This window comes from Scyliorhinus torazame, chromosome 15, assembly GCF_047496885.1.
Source record: "Scyliorhinus torazame isolate Kashiwa2021f chromosome 15, sScyTor2.1, whole genome shotgun sequence".
Lineage (NCBI taxonomy): Eukaryota > Metazoa > Chordata > Chondrichthyes > Carcharhiniformes > Scyliorhinidae > Scyliorhinus > Scyliorhinus torazame.
The window spans coordinates 101,234,195-101,249,264 of record NC_092721.1 but is presented as its reverse complement, the minus strand read 5'-3'; the positions used below and the strand labels follow the sequence as shown (position 1 = coordinate 101,249,264).

The following is a 15,070-nucleotide window of genomic DNA, read 5'->3' as shown; positions in this document are numbered from 1 at the left end:
GCATCCGGAGGAAACTCACAGGGAGAACGTGCAAACTCCACACAGTCCCCCACGGTCGGAATCGAACCACGGTTCCTGGCGCTGTGAAACAGCAGTGCTAACCACTGTGCCATCCTAGGACATCTAGGCTAGGACATCTTATAGTGACACTTCCTCTGATACTTCCTTCTCATCCTGCAGAAAATAGGCTTCACAGCTGCTTTGTGCTTCACCAGTTCCCAATTATTCTTGAATAAGTAATCAAATAATGTTTTTTTGTTGTTTACAATTGTTTATTCATTCATACCTATCTTGCAATATTGAAAACTTTAAGATTATAGTACAGGTAATGAACAATTAAGATTAAGTTCATCTTTTGGTTAAAATTCATTAACAGCTCTTACACATAAATTGTATGTGTTGATATTAAGAAAAGGTCAGAATTGTTAGGGGGAAAAAGCACTTGAATTTTATAGAACCTTTTTCCCCAAAAACATTTATGCTGTTAACTACAGATAATTATATTCCTGCTTCAAGCATAGATCTGACCACATGTTAGTTGGAGTCCCATGTTGAAATGCAACGTGCAAAGAAATGCCATCTACTTTATAAATGCAAATAATTAATGCGGAATGGGGGGGGGGGAAATCAGGCAATATTATGGGTCTTGCATGGCTGAGACCTTTGCAAAGTTGTAAAAAGTGTCCAAACATACTGTAACGTAATAGGTTATTCAAGTGATTAAAATACAGGGAGAAACAGCGATTCAAACCATTTGAGAATCCAGATTATGGTGTTGTAATTAAATATGCCCATATGTCTGCAATGTTAAGCGTGAGATGGGTGGGTATGCATCAAAAATTACGATGGGGGGCAGCACGGTGGCACAGTGGGTTAGCCCGGCTGCCTCACGGCACCGAGGTCCCAGATTCGATCCCGGCTCTAGGTCACTGTCCGTGTGGAGTTTGCACATTCTTCCCGTGTTTGCGTGGGTTTTGCCCCCACAACCCAAAGATACGCAGGATAGATGGATTGGCCACACTAAATTGCCCCTTAATTGGAAATAATGAATTGGGTACTCTAAATTTATTTAAAAAAAGAAATTATGATGGGTGGCGCTAATACCATTGTCCTCCATAACACATGTGAGGGTTAAAATGATATAAAATTGCTCTCGGTGAATTAAATGTTTGTTTGCTTAATCGGGGGGGGCTGAAATTTTCCAGTTACTGGGACATCCCATTTTCCTGACCACCAAGCATGAGATGATAGATAGGTAAACATAAGGATAAAGTTCCCCAATTGTGTCCAGGACTATTTTTGAATTTTAGTTGGAGTTGTCTAACTTTCCCTTAGAAGGCACAGGTGATTTATCTATTTCTTGTCTGGCTGATGTTGTTTATTATCACAAGATTATCTGCTGATGATTGGGAAGAATCTCAGCCTTTAGTGATGGTTATACCCCTACAAGCTTTATTAATAGAAAGAAATAAAGAACTTTCATTAACATAGTGCCTCTCGTAACTTCAGGACACCCTACCATTGCACCTTGGGATGTAGTGCCCTTAAAATGTAATCATTGTTGTATTGTAGGAGACTGATTTATGTGTCATCAGTACTGTGGACTTGCTTTGCTTTTGCAGCTGATCAATTTATTTAATTTTTTTTCCCATTAATGGGTAATTTAACATGGCCAATCCACCTACCCTGCACATCTTTGGGTTGTGGGGCTGAGACCCATGCAGACACTGGGAGAATGTGAAAAGTCCACACGGTCAGTGACTCGGGCTGAGATCGAACCCGGGTCCTTGGCGCATTGAGGCAGGAGTGCTAACCACTGTGCCATCGTATCGCCCCTGCAGCTGATCAATTTAATGCTAGGCATTCATCTTGGGGTCAATTTAATCCCGAAAGAACTTCACCCACTTCCAACCTCATCTTCCCCACCAGGATGTAGCTACCAGGTGGACAGGTAGAAAAGTGTCCAATGTGTCACAGCTCTTGCTACTGCAGTAAGAACCTGTGGCACTAGTTTTAAAATTTGTATTGTTTTAAACAGTTTGCTTTTTCAGCCATTCTAGGTTCTAACATTGTACTTATTTACGCAAACTATTACATTCCTTTGGTTTGCCCATTGTTAAAGATGCTGACTGAATGGCTGTCAGTTTCCCAGGGGAAAGGTGGTGCCATGACTCTTTCTGAAATGCCAGACACAGGTACTAGTATTGTCACCCTTCATGTCAATGATGGGGACTTCAAATGCGATTGGTGACAGTGGGAAACTGTGCCTTGTTCCTGTTTGGAGAGAGAGAGAATCAGTGATACCTCCATCATGCCTTACACTCATGTTATAATGTATTATCTATATTGTGGATAAAATCCAAGTTGGAGCCATGTATCTTCATAACTTTCAACTTTCTTGTGAACAGGACAGAGCTCTCATTTGAAAGTCTTAATGAAAATTGATGCAAACAAGATATGTGGCTTCCCATTGAATTGTACAATTTTCTGTGCTCTGTATAAAGTCACAACCTACCCACACAGTCCTCATGTGAAAAGAAAACACAGTCTGTTCCTTTTTGATTACACCACATGCCTTTGAACCTGATATACATCCACAGACAGCTCAAATGAATAACTTTAACAGATAGTGAGATCCCGCAATCGTGTTCTGTCATGAGCATTCTCCCTTTAGGATAGGAAATCATGAGGATAGGATCAGGTGATGGCTTGACAATTGATGCTACTACACAGGCTGCAAATATGCTATACAAGTCAGTTTTTACCTAGAATAAGACAGGTAACTTGTTTGGGCTGGAAAGCTAGAGGGTACTGTGAAGGTAGGTTGAGACACTATTTGCAGTACTGTCAGCATTATTGCCAAATATCTGAGAAAACTTGATGTAAATACATCTCGAGTACTGGATAAGACACATCCTCAGATTCTTAAGGGACTAAGAATGGAAATTGCAAGAACTCTGGCATACATCTTCCAGAAATAACTGAATACTGGAGAGATGCCCAGGAATGTAAAAGAATGAGACGATAACCCTATCTTTAAAAATGATAGCAAAGATGATCCAGGAAACTACAAACCAATGAGTTTGACATTCATTTGTAAATCCTTATTAAAAAATCAGAGGAATAAAATCCTAAAAGATAGTCAAAATGACTTCATGAAAGGGAGGGCTTCAATTTTTCCAATTTCATTAACCTAACTTTCTGGTTTTATAAATACAGTATAAATATATGAAATCACTGACCAGGAAAGGACTAACTCAGACCGACTAGCACATATTTCCACCCTCAATCATGTAATCTTTTGAAGGAAGTATAAAAATCTAGGACAATTGAGCTTGGGAGGTGTGGAGGGCATGTGTGTGCGTCCAGCAGCTAACGATTCCCCTTCAACTTCCTTAGGCAATGAAAGCTGGTCCAGGAAAACCACATTGTCCACTTGGTATTTTAACTACCATTTATAGGACTTGATTTTCCCAATTAGGAACCAGTCCAACACTTGAACGCACACTGAGAGTTTGTTCTCATCACCTGTGATGCTAACTTGTTCCATACTAGGCCTAACATACTCTTACAAAACAATAATTTAAATTGAACTTGTATGTTTTCTTTGACCGTTCAATGGTAAAGCATACAAACATTAAGGTAGTGAATAATGGTGTGCTTAGATTTTAGAAAGGTACCACTGAAAAGTCTTGTACTGAATATAAATCATGAATCAGTGGAAATATTTTACAATCTATGCATTTTTGGTTGACCGATGAAGCCAGATAATGGTTGTACAGGTCTTGTCATCAGCTCCAAGAATGTTACTGGTGGAATCCGTTTTGGGACCTCTTGTTTGGTTTCTTAATTTTTATGGAGCTTCGAAGCACAACTGCAGTGGTTGAATTTGCAGATGGTACAAAATTAATGAAGGTGATAGACTGCAAAGCTGAAAGGAATAAACTGCTGTAGGATATAAACACATGGAGACAAAGAATCCAAGATAGGTCCATAAGTTAAAGGGAAGAAAATAATTTGCATTAAAATGTAAGTTTGGTGGACCTGATTAACAATGCTCAGGGAATAAATAAAATTAGATGCTGGAATGTATTTAAATGCCAATATTGAACCAATATAGGAACTTTGGATCATAGGGACAAGAGCAGGTCATTTAATACCTCCAGCCCTTTTGCAATTCAATAAGATCATGGCTAATCTGCAACCTAATTCCGTATGCTTGCCTTTGCTCCATACTCCATTGGTTAACGAAGCTCTCTCAATGTTAAATTTAAGATGAACAATTGATCTAGCAGCAATTGCCATTTGTGGATGAGATTTCCACCCTTTGCCTGTGGAAGTGTTTTCTTGCTTTATTTACTGCTGACAGGTTTGGCTCTCCTTTTTGAATTGTGTATAGGCTCTCCAACCAGCGAAAATAATCTATCTGCACTTATACCCTGCTCCGACATTTCCTTGCATTTCCTGTGGGATCTGCCGAGCCTGGCTTCTTTAGAAATGTGTAGCTCAACGAAGAACTGCATCGCAGCACTGTAGCATTGGGGGAAGAGAGCACATGTCCTCTTTTTACAGCACTAGCTGCCGTATGCTTAGTTTAAATGTCCACTGTGAATGTTAGTGAATGGGTGAGTGGTTGAATGAGTGAATTGCTTTAGTGGGTAGATGTGTGAGGTGGGTGGGTTGTCAGTTGGTTTGGGGGGTGTCTTGAGGCTGTTATTGTGGGGTCAGGATGATGGATGGAAAGGGGGTAGTTTGGTTGGTAGCTAGTCAGGAGGCCGAGGAGGGTGTCGGGGGGCTGGTTGTGGGGTCTGGGTATTGACTGTGTGAGTGATTGGGGAGTCATCTTTGTTACCCACCAGACTTTAATCTGTCAAATAATGGCAAATCCAGGTCAGCACATTGGGATTGCCCAAAGTCTCCCCTCGTATTCTGAATCTGAGACTTCTGGGGAACCAGGTGGAGTAGTGAAATTGCAGTTTTGGAAGTTCAAAACTTCTGGGCAATTTCCTCATAGATTCTGTCCCTTACACACTCACTATTCCTCTGATCAAGATACACAGGGGGAGCACTTTCTTTCAATACTATGCATTTTTTGCCTCTATCTTTGATGGACTTTTTGTGTGGTTTCAAGGGTGAATTTTCCCGCTGCCCCTATGTGTTTTGAATCTTGATGCCGTCTAGTTATGCTCTTTCCCACAAGAGTTTTGTGAGGGCCATGAAGAATCCAGCACGAGTTTTAAGGTTACAAAGTAATAACATTTATTTACAATAACACATATATATACAGCAGCAGCAACTTCCCTTGCTGCACTCTCCTTCCTGCTGGTTCCTAAACTGGCCAGCTTTATTTATACTAGGAGTTTACGAATGGTTTCTCCGCCCCCCCCCTCATTGGGGAAGCTCATACTCCCACAGGATTGTGGGCTTGTCATTAGTCCCCAGCCAATGGTAAGTAGGCAGGTTATAACATCCCACCCCCCCCCAAAGTCCAAGGAATCCACTGAAGACCCTGGTGAAGGACAGCGTCGGACTCGTTTTGCCGCAGGCCGGACACCATTTGCACGCGGCGCTGGATCAGGCGGCGTGTAACGAGACGGAGACCGGCGTTTCCGTGATGAACGGCGCAACGGTTGTACATCCACGGCCCGTGGACCCGAGGATTCCCCCTCTGATGCATCCTGTGTCTCCATCTCGGAGTCAGATTCTGCTGCCTCCGTCATGTCAGCGTCTCTATCTCCATTTGGTTCTGTAACGACCTGCGCAGGCTTCGAGTGAGGCACCAGTGGAAGATTGTGAGGACTACTTTCCCTTGTCTCTGGTCTCTGCGGCTGTAGAAATGAACTCCGGGGGCGGGGAATCTTTTGAGGGGATAGTCTTCTGGACCGAACGTGGTCTACATGTTTGCGCTGGAGCCGACCCTGGGCTTGCACCTAAGATATAGGGCCCGTTTGGCGAAAGATTACACCAGGAACCCACTGGGCACCACCAGCAAAATTCCGAACGAACACTGGGTCACCGGGCGCAAACTGCCGAATCGGCCGATGTCGAGAAAATCCCTGTCCCTGCCGTTCTTGTGTGCGGCGTACTTTTGCGCCAATGTCCGGGAAAACCATACTAAGGCGGGTGCGAAGTCTCCGGCCCATTAGGAGTTCTGCGGGAGCTACCCCAGTCACCGCATGGGGGGTGGTCCTATACGTAAACAAAAAGCGAGCCAGTCTCGTGTCCATTGATCCGGAAGACTGCTTCTTTAGGCCTCTTTTGAATGTCTGCACTGCCAACCCATTTGAAGCCGGGTGGTAAGGGGCAGTGCGGATATGGTGTATGCCGTTCATCTTCGTGAACCTCGCAAACTCCTCACTCGTGAATGGAGTGCCGTTATCCGTGACCAGCACCTCGGGGAGGCCATGCGTACTAAACGACAAACGCATCTTTTCAATTGTTGCGCAGGACGTTGTCCTCTGCATCTTATGCACCTCTAGCCATTTGGACTGGGCGTCAATTAGTAGAAGGAACATGGATCCTTGAAAAGGGCCTGCGAAATCTGCATGCAAGCGTGCCCAAGGCCGCCCTGGCCATTCCCATTGATGTAGGGGCGCGGCCGGCGGAAGCTTCTGATGCTCCTGGCAAATGGAGCAGTTTTGGGCCACCTTCTCAATGTCGGTGTCGAGGCCTGGCCACCAGACATAACTCCGGGCCAACATTTTCATTTTTGTCACACCTGGATGCCCATTGTGCAACTCTGTTAGTATCAGCTCCTGACCTTTTTCCGGGACAATCACACGTGCCCCTCACAAGAGGGTGCCGTCTTCCACGCTGAATTCTGACAGCTTGGAGGAAAATGCCCTCAACTCACCTGGGAGCTGTCTATGCTGCCCACCATACAGGACTATGTGCCGAACCTTTGACAGGACTGGCTCCGTCTGGGTCCACTCACGGATCTGTGATGCCGTGACAGGCAAGGTGCCCATAAAATTTAGGGTTGCAACCACCTCACCGGTCGTGGGGGTCGACATGGGGCCGGTCGATAAAGACAATCGGCTCAGTGCGTCGGCATTTGCTATCTGCGTACCTGGTTTGTGCTCCAGAGAATACTCGTATGCAGCAAGCAACAAAGCCCAGCGCTGGATCCGTGCGGAAGCAATGGGCGGTATTGGCTTATCCTCTCTGAAAAGTCCCAGCAGAGGCTTATGATCAGTCACGAAAGTGAAATGGCGGCCATACACATACTGGTGGAAGCGTTTCACCGCAAAAACCACTGCCAGGCCCTCCTTCTCGATCTGCGCGTACTTTTTCTCCGCTGCAGTCAATGTGCGGGAGGCGAAAGCTATCGGTCGCTCGGCCCCGTTCTCCATCTTGTGGGACAGGACGGCCCCAATACCATACGGGGATGCATCACATGTGACGAGCAAAGGCTTTCCAGGATCATAGTGGGTTAGTAACCCAGACGATGACAATTGTTGCTTTACCCGCCGGAAAGCAGTTTCTTGCGGCTGACCCCAAACCCAGGTGTGATTTTTCTTTAGCAGGAGGTGCAAAGGGGCCAGCGTAGTTGCCGGATTGGGGAGGAACTTCCCGTAATAGTCTACGAGACCGAGAAAAGAACGAAGATGCGAAGTGTCAGTCGGGGCGGGGGCCTGTTGAATTGCACGCACCTTCTCTGCGACGGGGTGCAAACTTCGCGGTCCACCCGATAACCTAGGTCGACTACTTCCTTTGCCTGAAATACGCACTTTGTGCAACGTAAACGGACTCCAGCCTCCGAAAGGCGTCTAAGGACAGCCTCCAGATTTTCCAAATGTTCCTGCTCTGACGTCCCTGTAATCAAAACGTCATCTAAGTAGACAGCAACACGTGGTAAACCTCTCGAAATGCCCTCCATAACACGTTGAAAAATTGCGCAGGCAGAGGATACTCCAAAGGGCAACCGTGTATATTCATACAGGCCCTGGTGTGTATTAATCGTTACATATGGTCGGGAGGCAGGGTCCAGCTCCAACTGCAGGTAGGCGTGACTCATATCTAATTTTGTGACCGAGAGTCCACCTGCAAGCTTCGCGTAGAGATCCTCTATGCGAGGGATTGGATATCGGTCGAGTTGGGAAGCCGTATTCACTGCAAGTTTATAGTCGCCACACAAGCGAACTGTGGCATCTGGCTTCATTACAGGTACAATTGGTGCTGCCCAGTCAGCAAAACGGACGGGCCTGATAATACCCAAACTCTCCAAACGTGTGAGCTCCCCTTCTACCTTCTCGAGCAAGGCATAAGGCACCGGGCGCGCCCGGAGATAGCGCGGCGTGGCTCCTGGTTCGACTTGGATACGGGCTACGGCCCCTTTTATTTTCCCCAAACCAGGCTGGAATACATCTGGGTATCGTCCCAGCACCTCGGTCAACCCTTCAGAAACTGTTTGGAGGATGTGCTGCCATTGCAACCGCAAATGGCGCAACCAGTCCCGACCCAACAGGCTGGGCCCATGGCCCACCACGATAAGTGGGAAACGCCCCTCCTGGCGTCCATAAACAACAGGGGTCATTGTAGTTCTTGCAATGTCCAGTGGTTCCCCCGTGTAGGTGGCCAACCTGGCCTGTGAGTCGGTTAATGTAAGGGTCTGTATACCCTGCTTGATGCGGTCGAATGTCCTCTGGGCGATCGCGGAGACCGCTGCGCCAGTGTCCAACTCCATTTCAAGCGGGTGGCCATTGACCCGTACTGTCGCCTTAATGGGGGCCACACGGGGAGCTGCCGCACAATGCATCTGCAGGCAGCCGTCCTCCGTCTCCACGTCCTCAGGACTAGTCGCCGCAGGTTCATCCACATGGAAGGTACGGCCCCTGGGCTGGTCCCAGTTTCGGTCGGAACGACGGCGCCTCTGGGGCCCCCAGGACCGCCGTCCGCGACGGGGTCAGCGCCTACAAGTCTGACACGGACATGGATCCTCATCCATTGGTTCTGGAGAAGGCTCCCTTCGGGGAGCAATGTCCGACGGCCACTGGCGTCGGTCCGGACGTTGCCTCGCCCAAGGTACCGCTGGAGTGCGGGGGGACGTTTTCGGACGGAAGGGGTTGCGCCTCAAGGCATGCACTTCCATTCCCTGTAGCTCCTGCACTCCTCGTTCTGCGCTCTCTCGGGACAACACTATTTGAATGGCCTGTTAAAAAATGTCAATGTTGGCTCAGCTAACAACTTTCTCTGGGTGGCCGCATTGTTAATACCGCAAACCAAACGGTCGCGTAACATTTCTGACAAGGTCTCACCATAGTCACATTACTCCGCAATCCTGCGTAGCCTGGATAGAAAATCGGCAAGGGATTCTCCAGGGGTCCTCTCAGCGGTATTAAATCGGTAACGCTGGACTATCGTGGACGGGGTTGGGTTAAAATGTTGCCCCACTATAGTCACAAGTTCATCAAACGTTTTGGTGTCCATCGCAGCTGGGTACGTAAGGCTCCTAATCACCCCAAACGTATGCGGGCCGCAGGCGGTGAGCAATATGACCACCTGGCGCTCCTTTTAGGGTGATATTGTTTGCCCGGAAATAGTAACGCATCCGTTGTGTGTACTCCTGAAATGTACTCCCACGCCTTTTTTGGCATCATCCTTATTAATCCTCTCTATACTCTCTCAGTACCTCGATACCCTTTTTATGATATGACGCCCCTAACTACATGCAGTTTTCTAACCAAGGTGCACTACAGGTTTTGCTTAACTTCCTCACTTTTCACTTCTATCCCTGTAGAAATCCGATTACATGACTTGTTTTTTTATTTAGCTTTGCCAACGTGTGGTATTTGTGATTAATAAGTGATCTCCTTATTCTTCCTACCAAAACGTTACATTTATATGTGTTGAAGTTAATTTGCCATTATTTGTCCATTTTGCAAGTTTATTCCTGTAATTTATTGACTAGGCCCCTATTTAGCATCATCCACAAATTTAGAAATTGTGTTTTTGAGTTCAAAGTCCAAATTATTAATATAACAGTAGTAGCCCCATTATTCGTTCTCGAACTCCACCTCTGCCATTTTGAATAACTACCCTTTACTCCCACCCTCTGTCTTGGGGAAATAATTTATTTGTAGTCAATGGGGATAAACAGCATATTAAAAGTTTCAATGAATCTCACAGCTGAATTATTGGTAGCACAATAAGAATGTTCATTGTGCTTGAAAAATAATCTTCCAATTGAGCAGAAGTTGACCACAGCATGCACCTTGTTTTTTCAATGGGAAATTAATGAGGTTAACAGTGAACTTGAGATGAAAACAAAATAATAGATTAATAACAAGAGTAGCAGGCTTCTAGAGGAATAATGAATTATGATTTGCCCAGTAACAAGATTAGTAGGTGTCTAGAGACATTGAGGTATGCTGTCAGAGAAATTCCAACCAGCCAGGGGGAATGAGCTAAGCTATCTACAACTCAAAAACGTCCTACGAAAGGAGACAAGGACGTACCCACAACCGCCACGACAGACATCACTGGATGAGTTACTGGATGCAAGCATACTAGATAAAGGAAATTGTAGCGACATGTATGACCGACTGGTAGAAAAGGCCGACACCATACTGGACGCAACAAGAAAGAAATGGGAGGAGGACCTGGGGATTGAAATAGGGTGGGGACTTTGGAGCGAAGCATTGCACAGGGTCAACACCACCTCCACGTGCGCAAGGCTCAGCCTGGCGCAGCGAAAAGTGGTACATAGAGCCCACTTAACAAGAACCTGTATGAGCAGATTCTTCCCGGAGGTGGAGGATAGATGTGAATGGTACCAATGAGGCCCAGCCAACCATGCCCACATGTTCTGGTCTTGCCCCAGACTTACTACTCCGCTTCCTGAAGTTGACGATCAGTTCCTTGGTCTTTCTAACATTTAGTGACAGGTTGGTTTTGTACACCATGAAACCAATTGACCTGTCTCCCTTCTGTAGTTTTGATTTGTGTGTCTGCTGCGGAGGCTAGCAAGCATGCAGCGTAGAGTCCCCGGCTCTTGCTGTGGATACGGCCGGGTCCGTGGCTGCGCATGCACACGGCGGCGGCCTGCAGCGGCTGCGCTGTGTAACATGGCGAAGGCCGTGCACAGACCCAGCCTGCCAAATAGTGCCTCCCTTTGACCAAGCTAGCCACCCCTGGACCACCCCTCGCCAGTGCTCCCAGCCTTCGCCTAGTCTGCCCCAGCCCGCGAATCAGCTCTCCCCCCCCCCCCCCCCCCCCCCCCCCGACTGTGGTGGCGCTAGACTCAGTCTGCAGCCACCACGCCAGATTCCCCCCCTAAAAAAAGCACACTCACCCCACGCAGTTGGGAACCCGGCCCATCGGGGATGGAGCATCGAGTGAGGGCCTCAGGTAAGGTCCTGAGGCCGTCCCAACGGCATGTGGCGTACTCTGCGAGTATGCCATTTTGGAGGGGGAGGAGAATTGCAAAAGCGGCGCTGCCCCCGATTTCAGCGCCAATGGAAATTCTCTGGCCGATCGCCGAACGTGATTTTGGAGAATCCCGCCCATTGTTTATAAGAGATTAGTGGGGCTATACAGTTGATAAGTTCTAAAGGCAAGGGACTTGAGAGATGTGGGCAGCTGAATCTACAGGCTGGGATATCAAAGAGACTGCACAGTATATCTACTAGTACCCTCATTGGGGAAGCAGGCTAGTTCTCCATCCAAACATCAAACAGGCCAGCTCTATCTATGATTGGAGCCACGAAGCCCTGTTCCATTTAGCATTTAGATTCATGGCAGATTGCAGATATTCTCATCTAAAAGGCACCGTATTGTGCCTTCGCTGAACCAGAAGAGATGTTTTCCCAGACTTGCTCATCTAGGCGGTGTTGTGTGGTAACAAGCTGGATTTGACCTAAAACATTACTGAACTTGGATGTGCTTAGGAAACGGTGTGTCACCCACTTTCACTTCCCCAGCATTGGAAAGAGCAAGAACCAAAGAACAAAGAAAAATGTATCTTGATTGGAGTCTGTTGATTAGGGGAAATTATAATTCCTTGTAGTACACCCATTTGAAAATAAAAGGTTAGGAATGTCATGGGCAGGACAGGGCAGAGAGAGAGGCTGGATTAGCTACTGACATGTGGGGCAGAGAGGTAAGCTTGGCCAGAGTGGAGAGGCCTAATTTGATTGGGACCTCCGTATCTAACCATAGTCATTGGAGAGATTTGGGTCATGTGGAATGCGGTGTTGGGGTCTGATTGCATTAAAATACAGAAGAATGTTGTGATGTGTATTTTAAAAATAGCTATAAAATAATGGCACCCTTAGGGCGTCATTCTCCGACCCCCCGCCGGGTTGGAGAATCGCCGGGGACTGCCGTGAATCCCGCCCCCACCGGTTGCAGAAGTCTCCGGTACCCGATAGTCGGAGGGGGCGGGAATCGGGCCGCGCCGGTTGGCGGGCCCCCCGCTGGATTCTCCGGCCCGGATGGGCCGAAGTCCCGCCGATAAATTGCCTGTCCCGCCGGCGTGGATTAAACCACCTTTTGAACGGCGGGACAGGGCGGCGTGTGCGGGCTCCGGGGTCCTGGGGGGGGGGGGGGGGCGCGGGGCGATCTGGCCCCGGGGGGTGCCCCCACGGTGGGGGCACTCTTTCCCTTCCGCCTCCGCCACGGTCTCCACCATGGCGGAGGCAAAAGAGACTCCCTCCACTGCGCATGCGCGGGAAACTGCCAGCGGCCGCTGACGCTCCCGCGCATGCGCCGCCCGGAGATGTCATTTCCGCGCCAGCTGGCGGGGCAACAAAGGCCGTTTCCTCCAGCTGGCGGGGCGGAAATTCCTCCGGCGCCGGCCTAGCCCCTCAATGTTGGGGCTCGGCCCCAAAGATGCGGGGCATTCCGCACCTTTGGGGGCGGCGCGATGCCCGTCTGATTGGCGCCGTTTTGGGCGCCAGTTGGCGGACATCGCGCCGTTTGGGGAGAAATCCGCCCCCTGTTGTTATTCTGATTGATAATTGGGCCACATTAAAAACATGACATCAATGTTGGTATCTGATGGTCCAAACACAGACCAATCAGCAATGCTGCCAATTTGCTATAGTACTTTAATATACAGATACAAATGTTAAATGTCTAATATTACAGATGATTGTAATATTTCGGATTTTAGTTCAGTTTAATTGAATAGATCACGTAAAATGATATGCACTAGTTTCATGGCATAATATGACCCGAATATCAAAATAGCCTCGGGACTAAATCTTGAAATGGTTATGCATTTAGCGTCTACCATTGTAAAGATTTCTCAGTTGTTGGAGAAGGAGTTCAGTTGCCCTATTCTTTTCCCCTCTTTTTTCTGTTTCAAGGCAAATGGTTCTGTGCTGTGCTTGTAAAAATAAAATTAAATTCCTTGATGAATTTGGCCTCTTTAATTTCCAGTTTCTGCCTTGCGTGATGATGGTGGAATGAGTTTGGTCGTAGATATTTGTTTCTCCATGTTCTGCCAATCTCTCTCCATTTTATCACAGTGCTGTTCCGCATGTTAAAATTTCCAGATTCTCCTTGGGGTATAAGACTAAATGAAAAAAGTGCCAGCAATCTTATGAGTCATCCAAAATTATCATCCCACTGGGACTGGGGCCTGACAACTGTTTGAAAGGAAAATGAGGACGGGAATAATTATCTGCACCTCTCATTCTTTCCCCTTATAATTTGAAATTGTTGGCAGACTTTCTGGAAGATAAATAAAAGTGCCTTGATGTTACTTTCTGTAATCTAAATAAGTAATTCTCTAAATTCCTGTGCCCTTGCTTCGAGTGGCAAGAATGAGGTTTATTTTACTGTGTAAATGAACATTGACAGATTTTTCAACAATTGAACCACATTAAATACAGAGCAGGAAATTCTTATGATAGGAAAATCCTTATCTAAGCCGATGTTTTTGTACACTTTCATGCTGTTCCTCTGCTTCCCATACCCATGCATTCACTTCAGTCTGAAACAAAACAAATGAGGATTGATTTTAAATGTAACCCTGGTCTGTGATTGTTTAACTGGAGCCATGCTGTGAAGTAAAATAAATAATTTTATGGGCTTTTCCTTCAGGGAGGCAGAAAAATTGACTAAGTTTGTTAGGCACAAAATGAGAGATTAGGGATTGATATTCCTGTGCCAGCAGGTTTGAGGAGTTTAAGCCTCATGGCATTTAGACAACTGAACTGGCTGAAGCCCACAGGTGCTTAGAAATCTGTCTTATTTATACTCTGGGTCTCGACAATGCAACTATGACTGCAGTTTAAAGCTGCAACAATTCGTGTGCATGTGTGCTTTTAATGAGCTTGGCTGCTGTGATGTCTTTTGTGTGAATCAAGTTTTATTTGACCACGAAAAGCAAGAAAAGAATGATATGAATGTTTTTAGCCCATGTACAGTAACAGAATTGTACAGTACAGTATAAATATTCTACTGAAATGAAAACCATACCCCTGCCTCCCTTCCATACAATCCAACAGCAGGAGAAAACTCCAAAAAATGTTCCTTTCTAACCTTAAATGGCTACACTATCTTCCATAAAGGCCCTGAATATACTCCTGGTCCCAGGATGGGATAGTGCTTATTTTTTCAGGTAATTAGTCAGCATCTCCAGTTCGGGACTGTATTCCTACGTGTTTTCCTTCAGCTTTCTTAATTTTTTTTGTAAATATTTTTATTGAACATTTTAAAACTTGTATACAAATACAAAAACATAACTGAACCCCCAACCCCCACCCCCAACAGCTCACAGTGACCAGCTCTTTAAATGTTAAATTTTTTTTAGAATATCCAATTATTTTTTCCAATTATGGGGCAATTTAGCATGGTCAACCCACCTACACTGCACATCTTTGGGTTGTGGGGGTGAGACCCTTGCAGACACCGGGAGAATGTACAAACACTACACGGACAGTGACCCGGGGGCGGGATTGAACCCGGATCCTTGGCGCCGTGAGGCAGCAGTGCTAGCCACCGTGCCGCCCTAACCAGCTCTTTAAAATACATAACAAACAGTTGCCATCTTATCTAAAACCACCCCCTCAGCGTGTATTTAACTTTCTCCACATACAAAAATTCTAGGTGGTCCCCCAGT

General features: G+C 46.6%; 1 protein-coding gene across 2 annotated transcripts in view; it reads left to right on the top strand.

The window, feature by feature from the left end:
* The window catches only part of tmem135 (transmembrane protein 135), a 607,397-nt gene that overhangs the window by 212,120 nt on the left and 380,207 nt on the right, over window positions 1-15,070 (top strand). The gene's annotated exons all lie outside the window — the stretch shown is intronic.